At 41.7% G+C, this 26,334-nt stretch overlaps 3 long non-coding RNA genes across 6 annotated transcripts in view; 2 read left to right on the forward strand and 1 right to left on the reverse strand.

The window, feature by feature from the left end:
* Positions 1–386: 386 nt before the first annotated feature.
* On the forward strand, positions 387–7,740 carry LOC135095184 (uncharacterized). Its single transcript, XR_010264105.1, has 2 exons — positions 387–1,706; positions 6,019–7,740. It is a non-coding gene; the product is annotated as an uncharacterized LOC135095184 (long non-coding RNA).
* A 208-nt stretch (positions 7,741–7,948) lies between these two features.
* LOC135095290 (uncharacterized) overlaps positions 7,949–26,334 on the forward strand; it is a 103,392-nt gene continuing 85,006 nt past the window's right edge. The window contains exons 1-4 of one of the 3 annotated variants that reach the window (XR_010264223.1): positions 7,949–8,331; positions 8,783–8,948; positions 10,987–11,075; positions 11,548–13,743. This is a non-coding gene — a long non-coding RNA (uncharacterized LOC135095290). Of the gene's footprint in view, positions 8,332–8,782; positions 8,949–10,986; positions 11,076–11,547; positions 14,374–26,334 lie in introns of those variants that run through there. The other 2 variants (XR_010264224.1, XR_010264222.1) reach the window with 2 other exon arrangements.
* Positions 16,704–26,334, reverse strand: part of LOC135095275 (uncharacterized) — a 48,473-nt gene continuing 38,842 nt past the window's right edge. The window contains exon 4 of one of the 2 annotated variants that reach the window (XR_010264199.1): positions 16,704–17,008. This is a non-coding gene — a long non-coding RNA (uncharacterized LOC135095275). The remainder of the gene's footprint in view (positions 17,009–26,334) is intronic. The other variant, XR_010264198.1, reaches the window with a different exon arrangement.

Below are 26,334 nucleotides of genomic sequence, written 5' to 3' on the forward strand. Positions count from 1 at the left end.
CTACAGTTCTTTATTTACTTTATTCTTTTTAGTAATAGCTGCTGATTGCATAGAGCTCGGAAACTGTTAGTAGAAGTGAATAGATTGACAGTGAACACGTAACACACAGTGTGTGTGTGTGTGTGTGTGTGTGTAAAGACGGCACCCTAATTAATGAAGCAGATTCCCTGCCTGTATTTCTAACAAAAGTGCCAAAAGAAATGTTTCACGATACACCGTATCTTGAAACATTTCTGCCCGCACCCTGACTACTTTCAAGAGGCTGTAGTTGAAATTACACGAGTTTTAAGAGTGTTTCTGTGGTTCTAGTTACAGACTGGTAAGGTCTCTACAGCATCAACGGGAGAACCAGTCTTGAAAACCCGGGTAAATATTTCTGTGGCCTTTGAAAATAGTCTGGTGAAAGAGCAAGGCCTTTCAGAATACAAGCACATAACCTTGCTTCATGAAAAACAAGTGCATTCATGATACCTAAGACTGCCTTGCTACATTCCCCCAGTGACTAATGTATCTTTTTTTTTTCTTTATCTCGTAGCATTAGTCTGTCTGTCATTGATGAAAACACCCGCACTACATGTATTACGTTATTTCATTAGTCTCAAGTCGCTATTTCAAGTCTATATAAGCCTCAATAAATACGAGAGCTGTGGTGGTGGTCTGCTTCCCGTCTGCCAATCAGAGCGTTCTATTTTTCCGTTTTCTTTCGTATTCTTCGTAAAGCTCACGCATCCTTCATTTGTCGTTACTTCTTGCCTCACAGAGTATTGGTAAGTGTCTTCTACTGGTAATAATAACCGTGATTCTATTATTTTGTATCATTACAAGTAGTATTGCGAGAGTGGCTCCGTTCTTAGTGACAATTACCTCAGCACAGCCTTCACCAATCAGCGCCAAGTATTCAAGTCACGTGATACTCTCTCCTCGCCGTCTCCTCAGCCATTCGCCCTGCGCCCGCTGACGTGACGAGTCCCCGGTTGTGTTACGGCGGTGAAGCGGTGTTGCGTCTGTCCCTGGCGGGCATGTTGTGGTGGACTGCGGTGTGGAGGGAGAGGTGGATGTGAGTATGGCCTGGTGGTGGATAGGGAGGAGTGGATAGTGGAAGAGAGATGTGGAGAGTAGGATGGTGGAAGGGGGAGGTGGAGGTGGCTATGGCGGACGTGACTGGGTTGAGGTGGTGGTTGTGGTGGTGTTTGGTATGGTTGGAATGGTTGTAGAGGGTGTTGGTAGTGATGGTGAACGTGACTGGCTTATGTTAAAGGTGGTTGTGGTTGTTGGGGATGGTGGTGGTTGTGTGACAGTGGTGGGTGCAGCGGACGCAACGATGTTGTGGTTGTTGGGTGTGGTTGAGGATTGCGATGGTGGTGGTGGTGGAGGTGGTAGGTGGCGGTGGTCGTAGTCGGAGCGGGCTAAGCGGTGGTGGTGGTGGTGTAAAAAGGTGTTTATCGGACGGAGTGGAAGTGGTGGTGGTGGCGGTGATACGATTATCAGGGATGAGAGAGAGAGAGAGAGAGAGAGAGAGAGAGAGTGTGTGTGTGTGTGTGTGTGTGTACTCCTATAATCAGCAAATTGCAGTCACTCGTTCGCTGTTTCACCTCCCTGTTTCAGGCCTTCTCTCCCCTTCCCTTCCTCCTCGCTCCCTTCCTAGCCTGCCCGCCACCCTCTCCCCGCTTTTCCCTGCCTGTCCTCCCCTGCTCCTCGTGTCCCAGGTGAGTGTTGCCTTATTTGAGTCAATGTATAATGGTTTTTATTTGAGATTGAAGCTCCACACGTAATGAAAGGTAGTAATCTGTGGTTTTGTATACTATTATTGGACTATTTATGTAAACTTACAATAGAAAATTAATTCTATTAGGAAATGTGTGCATATTTAAACAATTTCATCTATATAATGACCTGTGTGATGTGACGTCAGTGAGAGAGAGAGAGAGAGAGAGAGAGAGAGAGAGAGAGAGAGAGAGAGAGAGAGAGAGAGAGATTGACAGCAAATGAACCAATATTTTAACTTTCCTGACTCTGATGATGAAAGTTATATGACTGAGGCTGCAGTTAAGTAAGCTGAGAAGCTGAGCAGATAAATATGAGTACACCACCTGTCTGTCTGTCCGTCTTTCAGTCAGTCAGTCAGTCAGTCGGTTGATGGAGGACTGGTGGGGAGACCACTCTGTGTCTGTCTGTCCGTCTTTCAATCAGTCAATCAGTCTGTTGATGGAGGAATGGTGGAGAGACCAGTATGTATCTGTCTGTTCGTCTTTCAATCACACAGTCAGTCAGTCAGTCTGTCAGTCACTTGATGGAGGACTGGTGGAGAGAGCAATCTGTGTCTGTCTGTCTCTACGTGATGCTTCCCTCCGCCGTTTCATTACGTAGACAAAATACATGAAAGGGAAATATTGGTTTTATGGACAGGTGTGGTGGTGGTGGTGGTGGTGGCGCCATTAGTAGTATTCAGGTGTCATACCTGTAACGTAATAAGGAATGAAGGCAGGACGTATGCGATGGCAGCTTGAAGGTAACAATTGGTGATGAAAGGTGGTGGTTGGTGGTGGTGGTGGCAGGGGCTGTGAGGGCTGCCTGTTACCACCACCTTCACTATCCCAAGCGCACATCTCTCGCTGACCCTTCGCTCCCCCGTTCTTTCCCTGCCCTCAATTCATCACCCCCCCCCCCCCCTCTCTCTCTCTCTCTCTCTCTCTCTCTCTCTCTCTCTCTCTCTCTCTCTCTCTCTCTCTCTGTCTCTGGATTTAGCCGGCTATCCTCTCAGCCTCATCCTTCACGTACTGCTTCCCTCCCTCTCTCAGCCATTCATCCTGACTCACTCCCATTGTTTCCTCAAGTCTCTCTCTCATCCCTCATTCATCCTTTTATTCTTATGCTTCCATCATTCACTCTTCCTCTCCTTCCTCACTCCTGTCTCTCTGATATTCACTCACCCTCAACCATCTCATCTACTTTCACCCCCATTCCTCCCTCATCCCTTCCCATATGGTTCTTTTCCCCTACACCCCCCCCCCTCTCTCTCTCTCTCTCTCTCTCTCTCTCTCTCTCTCTCTGCAGACGAGTGCAGTTGTGTTCTGAGTCAGTTTTTCTAATGTTTGTGAAGTGGTTGGCGTGGGTGGCAGGGGCGTGGAGGGCGTCACGCTGGTAGTGTAGAAAAGAAAGCGAGAGAAAAGTGATGCGTCACTGGTGTTTAATACCTGAGTGAAGTACTGGCGTCGTAAAGACCATTTCTGTCCATTGTGATTTCTGAGTTTAAGTAATGAGGCTTTGTAATGGGTCGTTTATCATTTATTTTATTTTTCACGTGGACAAAAATTGTGCTTACTTTATATATATATATATATATATATATATATATATATATATATATATATATATATATATATATATATATATATATATATATATATATATATATATATATATATATAAGTAAACACAATTTTCCTTCACATCAAGTTGTCATCAAAACTTGCTCCATTCATTCCATTGCCAAACTGAGACCATGTACCCTGACACATTAACAAAAAAATAAATAAATAAAAAATCCCTTTACCTTTCTCTACTGAGAGAGAGAGAGAGAGAGAGAGAGAGAGAGAGAGAGAGAGAGAGAGAGAGAGAGAGAGAGAGAGAGAGAGAGAGAGAGAGAGAGAGAATGGTGGCCAGAGTAAGACGAAGGAGAAAGCAAGTTAAACAAAACAAATGGAAAGTGAGAGAAAAGCAAGAAAATACAGATGAAAAGAAAATCTGCGGTAAAAATGCACCGCTGAAACAAAAACGAATAAGAAAGTGTAATGAAACGATGAGATAATTTTGTGTTTTTGTGAGCCCGCAATTATGCTGCACCCACCCTCTACCACTACTACCACTACTACTACTACTCCTACCACTGCAATTTATGAGCAGTAGGTGACAGAAACGAAGAAGCGCAAACACCTGGAGATAGGTGAGCTTGATAGGAAGTTACAAGTAGAATATGAAGTAAAACTCAAAGACTCACTGAGAGAACTTGAGAGGACTGTGAAGAACAACTCATGAACATTACGCCCTAAGTGGACGACCTGTACGAGGCCAAGGTGAGAGTGAGAGTGAGAGGGGAGTAGGTAGGTGACGGATTTGAACTGGAGAAAGATTAGGGTGGAGAGAATTGAAGGTTGTAACTTCTAGGGACATTGGGAGGGAGTGAGAGAGTGAGAGGGGAGTGGGTAGGTGACGGTTTTGGACGTTAGAAAGACTACGGTGGAGAGAGTTATATAAAAAAAAAATGGTGTTATATTAAGTAAAATCAGTCAATATTTAACACGTCAGGCGCCACACGCACCACCGCCGTTACATTTCAGACTATTCAAAGTTGCCGTGTGTACCACTGGCCCAACATTTATCACTTTTCTTCCCTTTTTTTTTTTTTTTACAATGAATTCCATTAAATAATGGGCAAAAATGAAACGCAAATCTTTTAAACAAATGTTGATTATTAATTATCATAATTTTTAATGAGGCAAATATAATAATGGTAAAAAAATGAAAGAGTATCTTTTGTGAAGTGACATTGTAACTGGTCAAAATACAAAGGTGGAACTCTAAATGGTAATAATAAAACTTGTCTCAGTCACGGCTCAACATATAGATGTAGTATCCTTAACAACTGTCATCTATATATTCTTTTATTATAAAGCAAATCTGTGATTGCAAAACAACATAACATTTTTACCTACTCTTATTGAAATCATTACTATCATTTCTTGCACAAAGGAGAACTTTTCCTGTAACAAATGAAAGCCTGTGTCCTGTTTGCAGCTGCACAAAGAAAAGGCTTTATCCTTCAACATTCATATAAACAGCTTCTTCATTCCTTGTGTAGTGAAAACAGTGACTCAAGAAATGATTGCAGCAAATGTGTGAAGGTCGCTATTGATGGAGAGAGTGCTTTCTTTCAAAACATGGGAGGCATACATGTACCTTCCCATCACACTGATCACATACACTCTTCACTCTCCTACCTTCTCAAGCTGCACTTGTCCGTCCTTCATTCACACTATAGATTTGACAGCGCCCTCTGCACCTTTTTCCCGCTCTTCTAGAGTGACCTTGCAATCCAACAAGAAAATGGTGTTCTCTTACCTCCCAGAGAGAGAGAGAGAGAGAGAGAGAGAGAGAGAGAGAGAGAGAGAGAGAGAGAGAGAGAGAGAGAGAGAGAGAAAGAGAGAGGGAGGGGGGCTACAATAGCCCCCCTCCCTCCCTCTCTCTCTCTCGGTTTGTCTGTCGGTTTCTTTTTTTTTTTCTATTTTGTTTAATCTACTACTACTACTACTACTACTACTACTAATAATAATAATAATAATAATACTCGTACTACTACTACTAATCGTACTACTACTACTACTAATCGTACTACTACTAGTACTACTCGTACTACTACTACTACTTCTACTACTACTACTACTACAACAACAACAACTACTACTACTACTACTACTACTACTACTACTAACACATCTACTACCACCACCACCACCACCACCACCACCACCACCACCACCACTACTACTACTACTACTACTACTACTACTACTACTACTATCACCACCACCACCACCACCACCACCACCACCACCACTACTACTACTACTACTACCACCACCACCACGAATACCACCACCACTACTACTACCACCGCCACAACCACCACTACTACCACCGCCTCCACTACTACCACCGACACTACCACCACCACCACCACCATCACCACCACCACCACCACTACTACCACCGTCACCACTACTACCACCGCCACCACCACCACTACTACCACTACCACTGCTACCACCACCATCACCACTACCACTACTACTACCACCACCACAACCAACACCACCAACACCACCACAACCACCGCCACCACCACCACCACCACCACCACTACTACTACCACTACCACTGCTACTACTACTACTACCAGCACTACCACCAGTACTACTACTACTTTTACTGCTACTACTACTACTACTACTACTGTTGCAGGTGACCCATGAACTACCTCTAACAATGGTGATGAAGAACCAGAAGTGGGTTGTAGGTGACGAGATAACTATCCCAGGTCATCCCGGAAGTGGCGAGGTGACCCCATACAGCTCCACAAGGTCGTGGAGGACGCCAGATATAGCCACGTGGTCGCCTACACTCAGCCATCCACCTCACCTGCCCCAGACTGCTACCCGGACACCATCCAGCCACAAGAACCCAGATAAGCACTTCCGGGGTCCTTGGTTGTGGTTAGCTAGCTAGTTTGTTTAGGGGTCACTTGCTGTACATAGGAACCCTCCTCGGTCTGCTGCTATTTTTTTTATTTTTATTTTTGAGGTGTAACGCTGTCCTCTACGTGAGAGTGATAGTGTTTATCTTTATTTATTTATTTTTTTTTCCTGAAGACCAGTTCTGAGGTTATCTTGGAGGTTAACGGAGAAGAGTTCTTCACACCTGTGTTTGTTGTTTTATTTTATTTTTTTATTGGTCACTTTTTGTTTTTTGTTGTGATTGTTATTAATTTTATTTATTTGTATTGAAATATGTGAGTGTGAATGCAGCACAATATATAAAGGTGTGCATTCCAGAGTGAAAGGAAGGCGTGCCTATTTAATCACCAGATTTTGATTGATTGAAGCAAATGAAAACTTTGGTGTGAGTACCTTACAAAGACACTTGACAATACTAATGTCACCTCACCTCGTGGTTTCACCTTAAACCTACAAACATTGGCTGGACACAAGGTCATAGAAATAATTTATTCTCATTTATTCTCATCTTTACAAATTACAGTCTTTACACATCAAAGTAACTAATCACCTTTATTCATCCACTTGAGGGGGTTGAAGGATCGCTAGTCCCATATTAAATTGCCTGTGTTCAACTCGCCTCTCCTCCCTCATTTACTGACCAATTCATTTAAAAAATATTTTGATCAGGAAGGTTGCAAGAAGAATGTCTGCTATCTTTTTTTTTTTTGTACGGTAAGATTTTTTTTTTTCGATGAAAAAGTAAAAAAAAAAAACTGAGTGTCAAATATTTACTTTCAAAAATTTGTCAGAAATCAAAATCAGTTACAAACAAAAATGACGACAGCAGACTTTGTTCGCCTCTCACAGCTTGATAAGCCGCAATGGCCCATCTGTGTGTAACACCAATAACAACGGAGATAATTTTTATATGCAAAAATCCGCCATTTTAAGTTATGTCAAAGTTTAAGGGGTGACTATAATACACCTATTGCAGCTAAGGACTTGAAATTCACATGATATATACATCACAATATGTTGAAAAACAGATATAGATTAATTTAGTTACTACGATTGGTTTTGTACATAGGCCTAAAGTAATTCATGATTTCACCCTTAATTACCCGGGGGGGAGGGGGGAAGGCGGGTGAAAACAATTTTTGTTATATTTCGACTTTTAGATCAAAACCAGTGTTTAACTGTTTGAAATAAATAAAATATTAATGCAAAAGATATCTAATGCAGACACATTGACTATTTCCTAGATTTACGGAAAAATATTTATCTTATTTTTCGTATATAAATTTGAAAAAAATAGTTAGACCTAAAATTACGTACTCTCTAATGTTGTACGCAGCAAAAGAACCGTAGATATTCATAGGAGACTGAGGAAGAACGGGTACGCCAGAAAGAAAAAAAAAAAAAAAGTCATGTCTCGCAGCGGGCGAAACCGTGAAATTTCATAACAGAAGACCTCATTACATAAGGGGATATATATATATATATATATATATATATATATATATATATATATATATATATATATATATATATATATATATATATATATATATATATATATATATATATATATATATATATATATATATATATATATATATATATATATATATATATATATATATATATATATATTTATCTATTTATCTATTTATTTATTTATCAAAACGTTACATATATAAAAAATGGGGGAAAAAAATGTAGAAAAAAAAAAAAAAAAAATTCATATCCGGAACGTACAACGACACCCTTGATGCAAAACATGTTTGCGCGCCTGACGATGTTAAGACACACGACACACACTTCCCTTGAGAAAAGATGATAGCCTTCACGAGTGTCTTACTATTTCTTTGCAGAGCCCCTCTTCTTGATGACGACGCGTACACTGTCAGCTACACTTTGCAGTGTGTTACTTAAATTTTTCTCTATCTTTGTATCTCTCCATTTCAGATAAATTGTTATCTTTCCAAGGGTTGAGAAGAACATGGTCGTGGTTCAAGTGAAGCCACTACAGCCACTCCCTGACAAGCCTTCCACACCGGTGAGTGTTGTTCAAGCATGTATTAGTATTGCTAATTCCTTATTTCCTAGAACATCTACCACTATATAATGGAAATGTCTTTCCAACACAAATAACGTCAAGGAAAAATAAACTCTACACTAACTAAGTGATGAAAAACGTAGTAGCATCATCCGCTGCACAAAACAATACAGCAGCGAAGTGACACTGCCAGGACTTGAACCAACACCTGCCTGCCTCACTGACACCTGCCGTGGTGCAAGGGAGTGCCGAGGCCTGTGCTGCCACCACGCTGAGAGAGGGAGGAAGAGAAGAGCATCAGAGAGGAATGACCGTGGCAGGAAGGATGGTGTGTTAGGTGACTGGTTCAGACAGTGACAGTGGACAGAAGAAATGCTGGAGAAAGATTAGACCACAGGTGGTTCATGTTGTAGTTGTTCAAGATTTCGAAGAAAACTTTTTTTTTTCCTAGACAGACAGTGACAGCAGACACACAAGAGACGATGGTGTGGTGGACAAGAGGATGCAGGGAGACAGCAGACAGAATGGAAGCTACAGATGAAAGAAGAGCAGGTCAAGCCATGGCAGCAGACACATAGACAGACAGATTGGATAAGAAAGAAGTATTATTTAGTGAGGTAAGGAACTGTACAACCCTTCACAGTGCTGACTACTTGATAGCAGAGGTGGTTCATGTTGGTTCAGGATTTGGTTTGAAGCTGTTATGTGAAAAGAAAAGTCTGAGGAACGAGAGGTTGTATTGTCACTTGTCAACAAAGTGGCAGAGTATTGCTATAACATTTATAGCCAAAGCTGTACCAGCTGCCTGAGTGTGTCATGTCCATTGTGTACTTACAGTCACCTTTGTCATGTCTACGCTAGTGGAGGAGAGGGAAGAACAAACCTTGAATCGTCCAGGGTTAGAGTTTTTAGCAAAGGTTTGAGCGAAGAGTTCAGCTTTAGAGATAGATGTGATAGCAGTGGTGCCATCTGGTTGAAATAAAGAAGGGAAAGGAGAAGCAAAGTTATTATAGATGTTTTTGGGTAAGTGCCAGAAGTCACGAGGGAGAGTTAGATCTTGAAACGTTTTGACACTTTCTGTTAATGAAGGAGTTTTTTTTTGGCTAATTGGAGAACAGACTTGGCATGGCAGAAATGTAAAGTGCATTAGATTCCGGTGATGGAAGAAGGCTTAAGCACCTTTGGTGGGCCACCTCTCTATCATGTATAGCACGAGAACAAGCTATGTTAAACCAAGTTTAACTTTGGAAGGTTTAGGTCGAGAAAAAGAGTGAGGAATGTACGCCTCCATGCCAGACACTATCACCTCTGTTATGCGCTCAGCACACAAAGACGGGTCTCTGACACGGAAGCAGTAGTCATTTTCCAAGGAAAATCAGCAAAATACCTCCATGTTCCCCCAACTAGTACAGACAAAACGCCAGTGGCACCTTCCTTTTGGGGGATCCTGAGGAGGGATTGGAGCGATAGGACAAGATACAGATATGAGACTGTGATCGGAGGAGCCCAACGGAGAAGAAAGGGTGACAGCATAAGCAGAAGGATTAGAGGTCAGGAAAAGGTCCAAGAATGTTGGGCCTATCTTCAAGACGGTCAGGAATACGAGTAAGGTGTTGCACCAATTGCTTTAGGTCGTGGAGAATAGCAAAGTCTAAGGCTAGTTCACCAGGATGGTCAGTGAAGGGAGAGGAAAGCCAAAGTTGGTGGTGAACATTGAAGTCAGTCTCCAAGAATTAAGATCTCTGCAAAAGGGAAGAGAGTCAATGTGCTCCACCTTGGAAGTTAAGTAGTCAAAGAATTTTTCATAGTCAGAAGAGTTATTTGAGAGGTATACAGCACAGATAAATTTAGTTTGAGAGTGACTCTGTTTTCGTACCCTGGTGGTGGAAAACTCGGAAGATTCAAGAGAGTGGAAAGCAGGTTAAGTCATTGCGCACATGAACACAGCATCCAGCTTTGGATCGAAAATGAGGATAGAGAAAGTAGGAGGGAACAGAAAAGGGGCTACTGTCAGTTGCCTCAGACATCTGAGTTTCAGTGACGAAAGGATGATGAAGCTTAATAGAGGAGAGGCACTGTTCTACAGATTGAACGCGAATGTTGCAGAAGTTTATGAAGAAAAACTGAGAGGGGTATCAAGACATTTAGGGTCGTTACCAGAAGAGCAGTCTGACCCGGGGACAATTGTGGTCCGCTCACCAGATGGGGTCTCCGAGGCTGGTGTAGGAGTGTGTGTAATAATTAGGTGCTGGTAGTTGTTTTGTGTGCAGGAAGAGAGATATCTCCATGACTATAACGTTTGGTACGATTGAAAACATCCTTTGGTTTCCACAGATATGTACACACTAGTAGTAATAGTTTTCACCTGTAGCACCAGAAACAGTCTTCCTCACACGAACCGTTTTACTGCCGGGACTTGAAGGCTGATGAAGCAGTGCGGCGGAGGTCACGCCTCTCAGAGTGTTTATACTTGTTGTCAACACCGCCATAACTAATACAAACTCTTTAGTGCAGGTAGTTAAATAACTGCAATCATTGTTCCAGATTCCTAAATTCACAAAGTGCATAACTCATTCCAAGTTTTTATTGCAGATAATTAAAGTTTTAGTGAAATAATTATTCCTATTCCTAATGTTGTGTGGTGCATTATCTCAGACAGGACCACTGGAAGCTGTCAGAGTGCTGTGGCACGTGGCAAGAACCAAGTGTTCAGGAGCACACACTGTCCCTTCACCAGTCAGCAGGTTACGAAAAACAATGCAGTATTTTGTTGAGTAATCAAAGTAATAAAATGTAAATGATAAAATGTCAGTACTGATTTAGAGTGTCACACTCCACCATGGCAAAGACTGCCGGCTGAGTAATATTCAAGTTGTATTAGTGAGACTCAATGTTAATTATAAGGCAGGTGTAAAAAAAATAGTTAAAAATGTATCATAGTACAAGAAAATGACAATTCAAAATGTAAACATATCTTTAACAAGTAGACTTGAATGGTCATTAAGTAGTACAGCAGACCCTTCCTACAGTAAATTCACTATTATTTGTAGACTGGCCTTATTTGTCTCTCATTATTTTACTTTTCTCATTATTCTGTCTTGTTTTATCACCAATACTTGAGTGCCTTCATTTATCTCTATTATTGTGACTTTCTCTCATTATTATGTTGCTCATGTTGTCTACTCTCATCATCTGATGGACTGCTCGCCTTCACAGGTCTGGGCGGCTTGGAAGCCTCACTACAAACTGAAGACCCGTTCACTTGAAGGACACAGTTGGAGTTATTTTTAAACGAGAGCTTCAGGCAGAAAATTCGAGTGGATTTTCAACTCTAAAAATAACTTTTTTGGGGGGATATTTTGAACCTTCTTTATCTTGAAAAATAACTCCAGATATTATGACTCTAGCTGGAAGTTGACCTGAGCAATGTAGGGTTTGCTGCAGTGAGATTACCAAGGCACGAGTGTCTGGGATTTAAAGATGATGGATAGGTGTCCTGTGTGCTGCTGTGCTGGGAGGAGAGGAGCAGCAGCAGTCGTGGGGCTCTGTTGCTGCTGTCACTGGTGCAGCTGTTCACTCCTGCAGCTACCTTCCCTCAACATACTGTGTCTTCCCTCACCTGCAATGAACAACTATGAACAATACTTCTCCTGCGATGAGGAACAGTGAATAACACCTCTCTCTCTCTCTCTCTCTCTCTCTCTCTCTCTCTCTCTCTCTCTCTCTCTCTCTCTCTCTCTCTCTCTCTCTCTCTCTCTCTCTCTCTCTCTCTCTCTCCACAGTATGTCCCCCACAGTATGTTTACAAACCCACAGTGACTCTCCACAGCCCCTCACCAACAATTGTCTCCTTCACACACACACACACAAATGTTAGAATCTTGTAGTGTCTACAACAAGGAATGGAACCGAAATCGACAAGCCAAATTTTCTTCCAGCCTGCGTGAGTGTAGTGAGGCTCAATGTGTGTGTACAAGTGAAGAATATATATTAGATGCTTGACTCAAAAATATGAGGCTTACACAAAAATACAGGACACAACTTGAGTGTGGTGAGTCAAAGGTGAGTCAAAATGCTCAACTTTGAATTAACTTACAACAAAAACTAACTAAATAAAACACACTATAAAGAAATAATCTCATCAATTAACACTGAAAAAAAAATATATATACACCAACACAAAATAAATAAATAAATAAATAAATGAAGACTAAATCAAGCAAATTAATCTGAACGCTAACACACAAACCAACATAGTCGTATATTTTTTAACACTACGGTGAAGAAAGATAATGAAGCTTTAACATTGAGTGAAAGAGAGAGAGAGAAATTTGTGGTCTTCCTAAATTCTCTCTCTCTCTCTCTCTCTCTCTCTCTCTCTCTCTCTCTCTCTCTCTCTTACACAAACAATAAAAAAAACAAAAAAGTAAATAAACAAAATACAAGCAAATAATAATAGCCGTCCACACCAATCCACATACACCAAGCCATCCCAATCCAGCCAATCACGAGCCAGCAGCAGACACACCAAGAGGATTGGGAGAAAGAGGAAAAAGAAAAAAAAATGAAAAATAATGGATACCGGGAGAATAAGAAAAGAATAAGAAAAAAAATGGCGAATCAAGAGAAAAATGAGAAAAATAAAGGAAAAAAATACGAATAAAATCAAAAGGAAAAAATGAGGGAAGAGAAAAAATGGGGTGAGGAGGGGAACACTTAGGAAAATAAACCAAACAATAGGGCATTACATTGTGATTACGTATAGCAGGGATGGATTATGAGAGAGAGAGAGAGAGAGATCTGCTCAGGAATTTAATTTTGTGTTGGTGGTTTACGCTCTCTCTCTCTCTCTCTCTCTCTCTCTCTCTCTCTCTCTCTCTCTCTCTCTCTCTCTCTCTCTCTCTCTCTCTCTCTCTCCTTACAACAGTTTTGTTTTTCTGTTTTCTCTCGCTCTTATCTTTCGTTGAGAGAGAGAGAGAAAGAAACATTATTATTACACACACACACACAAACACTCTTTTCATAGATAAGTTAACGCTTTTAATAAAATATATATATATATATATATATATATATATATATATATATATATATATATATATATATATATATATATATATATATATATATATATATATATATATATATATATATATATATAACCCTTTCTTTTTACCTTATCTATCACAATAACCCTTTTCTACCTCCTATTCCTTCCCTTCCAAATGAAACCGAACCATTAAGAAGTATCACTTGCTTCTCTCCTGTAACTTAATGAAACGCTCGAATTAATTCATAAGGTGCGCAAAGGAGCTTAATTAATAAACAGGAAAGATTAAAAATGCATTGTGGGGAAAAAAAAAGGTGAAATATGAATGAGTTTGAGGAAAGGTGTGTGTGTGTGTGTGTGTGTGTGTAAGGTAATGAGTTTTTTAACTGAAGAATGTAAGGTATTGGATCCGAAAGCATAAGAGATTTGTAACGGTGTCACATAATTAATGATAATATGTATTGTATTTATAATGCCTTGCCTGATTAGCAATATAAGTGTATGTATACATATATGGATAAGTGTAGATAGTGGGTGTTGGCGCATAAGGGTGGGGCGGATATGATCACACCACCCTACGTCACACACACACACACACACACACACACCATGGAACTTTCCATACTCCTTTTATTGCCATGGATAAGTAATCGGTAGCACCTACATTACAGTATCTAAGTATTCTCCATAGTTAATCTCTCCCTAATGTATTTTGGCATGTATTACTCTTAGCTATAAGTAGCTTTTCCCTTGCCTTATTTATGTAATTAGAGAGTAATAATTATGAATATATTCATGTACTGTGAGTGCGGTCAACCCGCCCCTATTTCTAATGTCAGCACTTTTTGAAGGCGCTAAGCGTCCCTTGTGCCGGCTCCGGCAGTCTCTTGCCAGGGTGTAACGCTGTACCACGCAGAGGACATCCGTTGTCCCGTACGCGCCACACCCTTCTCCAGAACTCTGTACATATATCTAAATATACCTATTTTTATACGTTCACCTTTGACATTCACCTGAAAACCACAGAAACTCACCAAGAGTGACTTTACCTATTATATAAAGGTAAGAAACTAATGAACAGTGTCCAGTGGTAATTGATAATTCAAAACCACACCGGAACAGATTGAACGCCCTGAGTGAAGCGGTTACAGGTGTCTATTGTTCCCGTGGTTGATATACTGAGACAACTTGTTCGCCACCTTGCAATTAGAGACGTGGCAGTGAGGCTGGTAGATACCTATCAGCGTCAGCATTTTTAATTGTCTGCGATTTCCTGGGGCAAAGGGGTGTCTTAGCTAAATTTGAAATCGATGTGCAGGAAAAGTACAGCATGAATTGCTGCACAAGTGTATCTAAAATTAAAAACATAACCCTTAATATTAATATTCATACTTACTGGTGTATGATAAGGCTTTGTTAATTGAATTATAAGATAAAACTAAGAATAGGTAATGATTTTTTTTTTAAGTAAGTATGAACAGTAAAAATAAAAGGATGTTGATTTCGGCTTGTGCATTTTATCTGGGAATGTTGAAAAATATCAGATATCACTGACACGTCCTGTATATGAAAGTAATCAGTGAAATAAAAAAAAGAACAGCACCGCTGGCGGACGTACGACGTACTTATCTTGATCATGATTCTTCAGTTAAAAAAAGCGCCGCACGCCGTTAGGAAGGAGTGTAAAGTGTAAACAATAGCCTCTCAGTTCTGCCGATACAAAGGCCTTTACTTTGCTTTACTATATCCAGAATAGGGTATAGCTCGTTCTTTCGGGAATTTTCTTAATTCCGCTGTAGTCCATGATTGTGGCGGTGATGTATCCATTGTGCAGGGTAGTCGAGTAAGCGTGGTCCTGTGTTTTGGTTTGCTCGCTGCCCAAGTACCCGAGGATAGTGATCGTACCGCAAAAATAAAGTCTCTGATACAAAATTATATTTTCTTTACATTAAATGGATTTGCCTGTTGTTTAGTATATGAAAATGCAAGTATATATTAGTATACTTCCATTGAGGTCAGTAGAAAATTACAGATTGCCTGCCTTGATACACTTATAGGCTCTTTTAAGAATATCATCTGAAATTATGAATAGAGGCTCAAACAATGTCATGTGCTGTCAGTTATCACGAAATTAATTGACTTAAAATTCAGACGCATTACTGTGCAACGATACACCTTTGTAAGCTTGTAAAACCTTGCCCCCAAAAATATTTATTTTCCGGCGAGAATTAAAAATTCTGGCGCTATCTGGTATCAAAACGCTCACTGCGACGTCTCTAATTTCCTATACAGGGTGTAACGCGAGTTTCTGCAAATACTGAAAGAGGTGAAAGAACGTTTAATTCTAAGTAGAAAATGTTCTATGCACATATGCATTTTAAGGCTTTGTTTACCCGTCAGAGGATTTGAAAATGTACGGGACTCGTGGGTGTGCTCTGTGAAATGACGGACACACGGTTGTATTGTCGCAGCCTCGGAGGTGCCACTTAGTCATATTACGAATGGTTTAATATTACATTATCTTATAACAAGACAAATGGGATTACAAAGCATGTAATTTACCGATAAGCGTTACAGGACAACATTATTGCGGTGATTCAGACCTCATCTAGACTACGCTGTGCAGTTCTGGTCCCCAAATTACAGGAAAGATATAGGTCTATTAGAATCAGTACAGAGGAGAATGACTAAAAGGATACAGGGTATGAGGAGTATTCCTTACGAAGCGAGGTTGAAGCGGTTAAATTTACATTCTCTAGAGAGACGTAGGTTAAGAGGGGACCTGATAGAGGTCTTTAAGTGGTATAAGGGTTATAACAAGGGAGATGTAAGCAAAATTCTTAGGATCAGCAACCAGGGTAGAACAAGAAATAACGGGTTCAAGCTTGAAAAATTTAGGTTTAGGAAGGAGATAGGAAAAAATTGGTACTCGAATAGAGTGGTAGATGAGTGGAACGGACTCAGTAATCATGTAGTTAGTGCTAGGACACTAGAGAGCTTTAAGAGAAGATTAGACAAGTTTATGGATGGGGATGATAGGTGGAAATAGGTAGGAGTGTTTCATACAGGGACTGCCACGTGTAAGCCTGGTCGCTTCTTGCAGCTTCCCTTATTTCTTATGTTCTTATGTTCTTATGATTAAAAGTACTTCTGTAAAATGCTACGCGGCATCATCAAAGCGAGGGAGGAGGGCGGGTGGGTAGCCTGCCCTTGCGACCTTGAAAACAGCTGAGAGATGATGCCACGTAGCATTTTACAGGAGTACATTTTATCACCGCAATAATGTTGTCGTGTAATGCTTATCGGTAAATTACATGCTTATTTATATCATTTGTCTTGTTATAAGATACTGCAATATTCCACAGCCTGCAAAAAATAACATTAAACCATTCGTAATTTGAACAAGTGGCACCTCCGAGGCTGAGACAATGCAGCCGTCTGCACTTCACCTCACAGCTACACGCAGGGCACAGCAGCGAGTCCCATACATTTTCAACTCCTCTGACGCACGTCGCCCACCACCAGGGTCAGAGGGTCGGACATGATGCAGAAGAAGGCGCGGGAGCCGAAGTATTTATCCGCCGTCCACCGCTCCCCGTCGCTGAGAAAGCTGCTCCTTGTGTCACAGCTGAGGAAGAGAGAGGCGAGGGATAGGTCACTCCTGCAGGAACACCAAGTAAGAACGAACATCAATAGACATGGCCACTCGGAGGGATACAAAGGAAAAAAACAAGAAGTACGAATCTTATCTCGTAAAAGATAAGGACCGGAGGTTGAAATCACTCACACATGAACAAACAGTAATAGATAAGAGCACGGAGTTTAGATCACTCACAAAGAAATACAAACGAAGAACAAACATATCTAACATGCATTTTGGTTCTTCCGAGGCTGTCTGTGATAAAGTACACTGAGCAATCTTGTAAAGTGGATGTAGGCTGGAAAATGCAAGGATGCAGGCACGGTGAGAGAGGGAGGGAAAGTGAGAGGGAGGGAGGAAGGCAGAAAGGAGGGAAGGAAGGAACGTAGGAGAAAAGAAAGGAATAAATAAAAGCAAAGCCTCCCCTACCAAAAAAAATAAATTAATTAATAAAATAAAATAAATAAATAAATAAAAGTAAAACGGAGAAAAAAAAAGAAGAAAGGAAGGTGTGAACTAAAGGAGAGGGAAAGGAAGAAACGGAAAAGAAAAGGAGAGAAATCAAATGAAAGAAAGGAAGGCAGGAAGGATAACAAAAAAATGAAACAATGGAAAGGTAGAAAACGAAGAAAGGAAATCAAATAAATACAAAAAGGAAGGAAGATAGAAAGAGGAAGGAAAACGATGCCATAAGTAATGAGAGAGTTAAACCAAAAAAAAAAAAAAAACAGACAAGACTTGAATAGACAAGAGAGAGAGAGAGAGAGAGAGAGAGAGAGAGAGAGAGAGAGAGAGAGAGAGAGAGAGAGAGAGAGAGAGAGAGAGAGAGAGAGAGAGAGAGAGAGAGAGAGAGAGAGAGAGAGAGAGACTAGATAAACAACATCCGAGAGTGGTGAGCATGGGGGAGGCTGGAGGGTAGTGAAGGAAGGGGACAGGGGAATGGATGAGCAGGGCAGGGCAGGGAAGGAAGGAAGGGCAGGGAAGGGAAGGAGGAATAATGATGGAAGAAAGGCAAGTGAGGGAAGAAGGACGGTGAAAGAGGAGCAGTGAAGGAAGGAGAGCCAGGGGAAGTGGAGGCAGTGAAGGAAGGAGAGACGCGTGGAGGAAGAATAGGGACGTTGTTGTAACCCAGCAAACAACAAGAAATGAAACATGTAACAAGAAACAAGAATGAAACAAAAATGAAGAAATGAAAAAGGGAAACGAGAAGTAGAAAGAATAAATGAGGGAAGAAGATGATAAAAACGACAGCAGGTATCAAGAAGCTATCACCACCCTGACAGATAAGAGACGAGACGTGACCACCGTGGAGAACAACAAGATGCGGTGAGTCATCACAACACTAACAGAGCCGGAGATTAGCACAACATTACAAGAAGAGGTACTCAGGTGGCCATCACTGAATTAGTATACGAGGGAAGCAGAGGTCACCGGAAACAGGTGACATGGACAACACGGACAGCCGGCACACCACAGGAACCGCCGCCTCCTTGTTCCTGATTAGAAGATGCGATTACCAAAGTAACTCGAGAATGAATCTTATTGAAAGTTAAGGAAAAATAAACTGTGTGATCGAAGTACGGGGAAGATAAATATAGTTACTTGAAAATGGATCTTGCGGAAAGTATATGAAATTTAACCATATGACCAAAGTATGAGAAAATAAATATATTTACTCGAAAATGAACCTTATTGAAAGTTACAGGAAAATGCCGCGAATGATCGAAGTAGTGGAAAATAAATGTTATAGCAACGGAAGCCTTGTTGGGGCAAAAGGTCGCTCTAACATCACACGTATATTACAAGGTGTAGGAGACGGGAATAGACAGAAACAGAGAGAGGGACAAGCTAGACACAGCTGTCAGACCAGAGAGGGTCAGGATGGGCAAGCCGCCTGTCGCAGTACCAGTAAGTAGAGCCACACAGTTGTAATGCAGTCACAGTAAAATGTGGGTGTTATATATTGACAGAGAGGGATTGGGTGGTGTAGGATGTGTTCCTCAATGAATATTACCTGCGAAGTTTCTTTATCGGTGCTTGACAGTGGCATGTTATTCATTACATATCTCGCCTGAACATTGTTCAGGCGAGATATGTATTGTACACTTTTCTATATTGAATCTCATCCGCCATTTTCTGCCCAGCTTGTTAGTCTATTTAGGTTACACTGGAGTTCCTGCCATTGTGACACAGACGTTATTCTACTTGTTATCTTGGTGTCGTCTGCAAATTTACTTATTTTGCAATTTATCCCTTCATCAATATCATCAATGTACATTATAAAGAGTAATGGTCTTAATACTGAGCCTTGAGGAACACCGCTGTTTACCTTTTGCCACTCTGACTCTTTTCCATTTATCACAACACGCTGTTTTCTGTCAGAGAGCCAGTCTCTCAGCCATTTCAGGGTGTTTCCGGCAATGCCGTGAGCTTTTACTTTACTGGTGAGTCTCTTAAGGAGAACAGTGTCGAAAGCTTTCTGGAAATCAAGGTAGATAATATCAAAAGCTTTTGTCTCGTCATGCGAGTTAAATAGTAAGTTCATTAAGCAGGAACGCTTGGTTCTGAAATCGTGTTGCGAATCCTTTATGATTTTGTTTTCTTCTAAATATTTAACATTTCTATCTCTGATTATTGTTTCCATCAGCTTTCACAATACTGAAGTGAGACTGATCGGCCTGTAATTGGCTGGGAGAGATTTATTTATTTATTTATTTTTAAAGACTGGCGTGACATTTACTAGTTTCCATTCGTGGGGAACTTTACCCGCTAGTAAAGTTTTATTGAATAAAATTGTAAGCGTTTCACGAGCTCATTTCTTGCTTCTTTAAGAAGCCTGGGTGATATCTTGTCTGGCCCGGCTGTCTTGTTTACGTTCATGCTCTTCGTGACTCAGAGGATTTCACTTTCTGTGATGGTGAAGTCCGGCAGCGTGGTGCCTCTTGACTGAGTCGAGGGGGTCGGCAGACTGCCCTGAACATCCTCAGTCGTGAAGACTGTTGAAAAGTACTCGTTCAGGGTGTTCGCCATGTCTGTTTCGTTTTCTATTTTTGTGCCATTTTCTGTTATTAGTGGACCAATCGTTGATGTTAAAACCCTTTTTGTTTTCACATAGGAGGAGGAGCAGCAGGAAGCGAAAAGGAAATACAACAAAAACAACAACAAAACAAGCATCAGGGAGATGAAGAAGCAAACAAAGAGGAGGAGGAGGAGGAGGAGGAGGAGGAGATTATACGTCGTTGGCTTTCAGAAAGGAGCGTAAAAAGAAGCCAGCGTGTCAGTCTTACTCCCTTCCTACTTTCCTTCCCTCAATCCCTCCCTCCTTTCCTCCTTCCCTCCCCTTTCTCTTCTCCTCTTCCCTCCTTCCCTCCCCTTTCCCTTTTCCTTCACAGCCTCTCTGGTATGAAAGAGAAGTAATTCTTACTTTTTCCTTCAATCGCTTCCTCTCTTTTGTCCTCTTTCTTACACGCACTTGAGAGAGAGAGAGAGAGAGAGAGAGAGAGAGAGAGAGAGAGAGAGAGAGAGAGAGAGAGAGAGAGAGAGAGAGAGAGAGAGAGTTACAAGTTACAAGGAGTTACAAGGAAGAGAAGTACTCCAGAAGGCCTTATGACCCATACAGGCAGTATTGAAAGAGACTCAAGCTAAGTTAGAAACACATGTCCAGGTGACATCGAGTCTACGCCCTGGCCTGTACTCTCTCCAGTCTTGTGATGTTTTTACGGTAAGAAGGACTCCAAAACTGAACTACGTACTCCAAATGTGGACAGACGAGAGAGTTGTACAGTGATAATACTATTTTTTTTTTTTTTTTTTACAATATCCAAACTGTCTCTTTATGTAGCACAAAAGTTTCTGAGCCTTCTTCTCTACAGCTATACACTGCTTCGAGAACTTGAGGTCATTGGTAATAACTACACCCAAGCCTTTCTCCGAGTCAGTGCTCTTCAGAGCCTTTCCCTTAAGAACGTACTCATATTGGGGGTTGCGGTACCCAATGTGCATGACCTTGCACTTGGCTGCATTAAATGGCATCTGCCATTTGTCTGAGAACTCTCCCAGCTTATGGAGATCAAGCTGAAGTTGTTCTACTTTCTCCGGAGTCGAAACGTCTGATCCTAACTTCGTGTCGTCGGCAAACTTAGAGATTCTGGAGACAATTCCTTTATCTATATCATTAATGCATATGATGAGAGAGAGAGAGAGAGAGAGAGAGAGAGAGAGAGAGAGAGAGAGAGAGAGAGAGAGAGAGAGAGAGAGAGAAGAGACACGTGGAATGACTCACACACAGGTAAGATTACTTGACAACTTGCGCCAGGTTAATCAGCTTCGTGAGTACAACCTGTATCATCATAAGGGGGAAAGACACCTGTAACAAATTATTATTTATTTATTTATTTATTTTTTTATATAGAAAGGATACTGGCCAAGGGCAACAAAAATCTAACAAAAAAAATGCCCACTGAAATGGCAGTCCCATAAAAGGGTCAAAGCAGTGGTCAAAAATTGGTGGATAAGTGTCTTGAAACCTCCCTCTTGAAGGAATTCAAGTCATAGGAAGGTGGAAATACAGAAGAAGGCAGGGAGTTCCAGAGTTTACCAGAGAAAGGGATGAATGATTGAGAATACTGGTTAACTCTTGCGTTAGAGAGGTGGACAGAATAGGGGTGAGAGAAAGAAGAAAGTCTTGTGCAGCGAGGCCGCGGAAGGAGGGGAGGCATGCAGTTAGCAAGATCAGAAGAGCAGTTGGCATGAAAATAGCGGTAGAAGACAGCTAGATATGCAACATTGCGGCGGTGAGAGAGGGGCTGAAGACAGTCAGTTAGAGGAGAGGAGTTGATGAGACGAAAAGCTTTTGATTCCACCCTGTCTAGAAGAGCAGTATGAGTGGAACTCCCCCCAGACATATGAAGCATACTCCATACATGGACGGATAAGGTACAGAGTTAGCAGCTGGGGGGGTGAGAAAAACTGGTGGAGACGTCTCAGAACACCTAACTTCATAGAAGCTGTTTTAGCTAGAGATGAGATGTGAAGTTTCCAGTTCAGATTATAAGTAAAGGACAGACCGAGGATGTTCAGTGTAGAAGAGGGGAACAGTTGAGTGTTATTGAAGAAGAGGGGATAGTTGTCTGGAAGATTGTGTCGAGTTGATAGATGGAGGAATTGAGTTTTTGAGGCATTGAACAATACCAAGTTTGCTCTGCCCCAATCAGAAATTTTAGAAAGATCAGAAGTCAGGCGTTCTGTGGCTTCCCTGCGTGATATGTTTACCTCCTGAAGGGTTGGACGTCTATGAAAAGACGTGGAAAAGTGCAGGGTGGTATCATCAGCATAGGAGTGGATAGGGCAAGAAGTTTGGTTTAGAAGATCATTAATGAATAATAAGAAGAGAGTGGGTGACAGGACAGAACCCTGAGGAACACCACTGTTAATAGATTTAGGAGAAGAACAGTGACCGTCTACCACAGCAGCAATAGAACGGTCAGAAAGGAAACTTGAGATGAAGTTACAGAGAGAAGGATAGAAGCCGTAGGAGGGTAGTTTGGAAATCAAAGCTTTGTGCCAGACTCTATCAAAGGCTTTTGATATGCCCAAGGCAACAGCAAAAGTTTTACGAAAGTCTCTAAAAGAGGATGACCAAGACTCAGTAAGGAAAGCCAGAAGATCACCAGTAGAGCGGCCTTGACGGAACCCATACTGGCGATCAGATAGAAGGTTGTGAAGTGATAGATGTTTAAGAATCTTCCTGTTGAAGATAGATTCAAAAACTTTAGATAAGCAGGAAATTAAAGAAATAGGACGGTAGTTTGAGGAATTAGAGCGGTCACCCTTTTTAGGAACAGGTTGAATGTAGGCAAACTTCCAGCAAGAAGGAAAGGTAGATGTTGACAGACAGAGCTAAAAGAGTTTGACTAGGCAAGGAGCAAGCACGGAGGCACAGTTTCGGAGAACAATAGGAGGGACCCCATCAGGTCCATAAGCCTTCCGAGGGTTTAGACCAGCGAGGGCATGGAAAACATCATTACGAAGAATTTTAATACGTGGCATGAAGTAGTCAGAGGGTGGAGGAGAGAGAGGAACAAGCCCAGAATCGTCCAATGTAGAGTTTTTAGCAAAGGTTTGAGCAAAGGGTTCAGCTTTAGAAATAGATGTAATAGCAGTGGTGCCATCTGGTTGAAGTAGAGGAGGGAAAGAAGAAGAAGCAAAGTTATTGGAGATATTTTTGGCTAGATGCCAGAAATCACGAGGGGAGTTAGATCTTGAAAGGTTTTGACATTTTCTGTTAATGAAGGAGTTTTTGGCTAGTTGGAGAACAGACTTGGCATGGTTCCGGGCAGAAATATAAAGTGCATGAGATTCTGGTGATGGAAGGCTTAAGTACCTTTTGTGGGCCACCTCTCTATCATGTATAGCACGAGAACAAGCTGTGTTAAACCAAGGTTTAGAAGGTTTAGAACGAGAAAAAGAGTGAGGAATATACGCCTCCATGCCAGACACTATCACCTCTGTTATGCGCTCAGCACACAAAGACGGGTCTCTGACACGGAAGCAGTAGTCATTCCAAGAAAAATCAGCAAAATACCTCCTCAGATCCCCCCAACTAGCAGAGGCAAAACGTCAGAGGCACCTTCGCTTAGGGGGATCCTGAGGAGGGATTGGAGTGATAGGACAAGATAAAGATATGAGATTGTGATCGGAGGAGCCCAACGGAGAAGAAAGGGTGACAGCATAAGCAGAAGGATCAGGGGTCAGGAAAAGGTCCAGAATGTTGGGCGTATCTCCAAGACGGTCAGGAATACGAGTAGGGTGTTGCACCAATTGCTCTAGGTCATGGAGGATAGCAAAGTTGTAGGCTAGTTCACCAGGATGGTCAGTGAAGGGAGAGGAAAGCCAAAGCTGGTGGTGAACATTGAAGTCTCCAAGAATGGAGATCTCTGCAAAAGGGAAGAGGGTCAGAATGTGCTCCACTTTGGAAGTTAAGTAGTCAAAGAATTTCTTATAGTCAGAGGAGTTAGGAGAGAAGTATACAGCACAGATAAATTTAGTATGAGAATGACTCTGTAGTCTTAGCCAGATGGTGGAAAACTCGGAAGATTCAAGAGCGTGGGCACGAGAGCAGGTTAGGTCATTGCGCACATAAACGCAGCATCCAGCTTTGGATCGAAAATGAGGGTAGAGAAAGTAGGAGGGAACAGAAAAGGGGCTACTGTCAGTTGCCTCAGACACCTGAGTTTCAGTGAGGAAAAGAAGATGAGGTTTAGAAGAGGAGATGTGGTGTTCTACAGATTGAAAATTAGATCTTAGACCGCGATTGTTGCAGAAGTTAATGAAGAAAAAGTTGAGGGGGGTGTCAAGACACTTAGGGTCGTCGACGGAAAGGCAGTCCGACCTGGGGACATTTATGGTCCCCTCCCCAGATGGGGACTCCGAGGCTGGTGTAGGAATCGCCATGATTTTAAAATTTTAGAGTGAAGGGTGTGTGTGTTATTAGGTGCTTGTAGTTTTGTGTGGAGGAAGAGAGTTGTCTTTATAGGGCAGGCTGTGACTACCTCCTTGTGTTGTGAGACACAAGGGGAAACGTTCAGTGAGGTCACAGCTGGGTTTAATGATAAGTTCACAGCACCCCCTGAACAGTGCTGCACGCCTCACTGGGAGTAATTATCGTTTCGGCAGGTGTCTACTGCCTCCTCCTCTATTCTCCTCCTTCCTGACTCTAATTAGGGCAAATCCTGCATGGGAGACCAAGAGTGAGGAGAGCAGGGTGAAATGGATTAGTAGATAAGATAAGATAATGAGGTAGCAGGAGTAGGTGATGGTGGTGGTGGTGGTGTAGGAGGTAAGAAGTTATAACTATCATGGAAACTGTGTGTGTGTGTGTGTGTGTGTGTGTGTGTGTGTGTGTGTGTGTGTGTGTGTGTGTGTGTGTGTGTGTGTGTGTGTGTGTGTGTGTGTCAGTGTGTGTGTGTGTGTGTGTGTGTGTGTCAGTGTGTGTGTGTGTGTGTCAGTTTGTGTGTGTGTGTCAGTGTGTGTGTGTCAGTGTGTGTGTGTGTGTGTGTGTGTCAGTGTGTGTGTGTGTGTCAGTGTGTGTGTGTGTGTCAGTGTGTGTGTGTGTCAGTGTGTGTGTGTGTCAGTGTGTGTGTGTGTCAGTGTGTGTGTGTGTGTGTCAGTGTGTGTGTGTGTGTGTATATTTGTGTCAATGTGTGTGTGTGTGTGTGTCAGTGTGTGTGTGTGTGTCAGTGTGTGTGTGTGTGTGTGTGTGTGTGTGTGTGTGTGTGTGTGTGTGTGTGTGTGTGTGTCAGTGTGTGTCAGTGTGTGTGTGTGTGTGTGTGTGTGTGTGTGTGTGTGTGTGTGTGTGTGTGTCAGTGTGCGTGTGTGTGTGTGTGTGTGTCAGTGTGTGTGTGTGTGTGTGTGTGTCAGAGTGTGTGTGTGTGTGTGTGTGTGTGTGTGTGTGTGTGTGTGTGTGTGTGTTTAATATCTCTGCAATCTCTATGTTATTTTATTTTACATACTTTGCAAATATTTCACTCATATTTTTCATGATTCTTACTGTTACATAATCTCTCTCTCTCTCTCTCTCTCTCTCTCTCTCTCTCTCTCTCTCCTCTCTCTCTCTCTCTCTCTCTCTCTAGCCATATCGATCTTCTTCACATTCCTTCTTCAAGTTCACTCTCCGACTCGCTGACTCACTGACTCACTCGTTCACTCTAACAATGCCATGACCGCTGCTTCACGACCTCTCTCCCCTGCCAGCTAACAAGTGTGAATAACTACAGTACTGGCGCGCTCTCTTTCACTTTCATTTGCTGCGCCTCCATCTGTAGCCACATGAATAGCGCAGGATCAATTTCATCACCTTTCAACATTTTTATTCATCTCATTGTGGGACTGATTAATATGAAGGCAGTGAAAAAATGGGAAGGTGTAGGAAGATTACTGATGAAGATTATGACAAGTAGAGACGTAAGGAAACATGAGGAAATGAACATTTGAAGAGTAGAAGGAAAGAAGGATGTGAGAAGGAAGAAGAAGAAAGACAGTAGATAGGACAGGGGAGGAGGAAAAGAAAGACTGAAAAGGAATAAAGAGAAGAAAAAATAGATGGAAATAAGAAGAGTAAGAGGAATGAGTAGGAAAGGAGTAAAGAGAGCAGGAAGAAGTTAGGAATGCAGAACGCGTAAAAGAAAAGCAACCAGTAAGAGGAAGAAGGAGGAAGAGAAAGATGAGGAGGAGAAGAATGAGGAGAGGTTAAGAAAAAGAGGAAACCAGGAAGTGTGGGAGAAGAACATCTGGAAGAACAGAAAGAAAGAGAAGAA

This window comes from Scylla paramamosain, chromosome 48 (assembly GCF_035594125.1).
Source record: "Scylla paramamosain isolate STU-SP2022 chromosome 48, ASM3559412v1, whole genome shotgun sequence".
Taxonomy (NCBI): domain Eukaryota; kingdom Metazoa; phylum Arthropoda; class Malacostraca; order Decapoda; family Portunidae; genus Scylla; species Scylla paramamosain.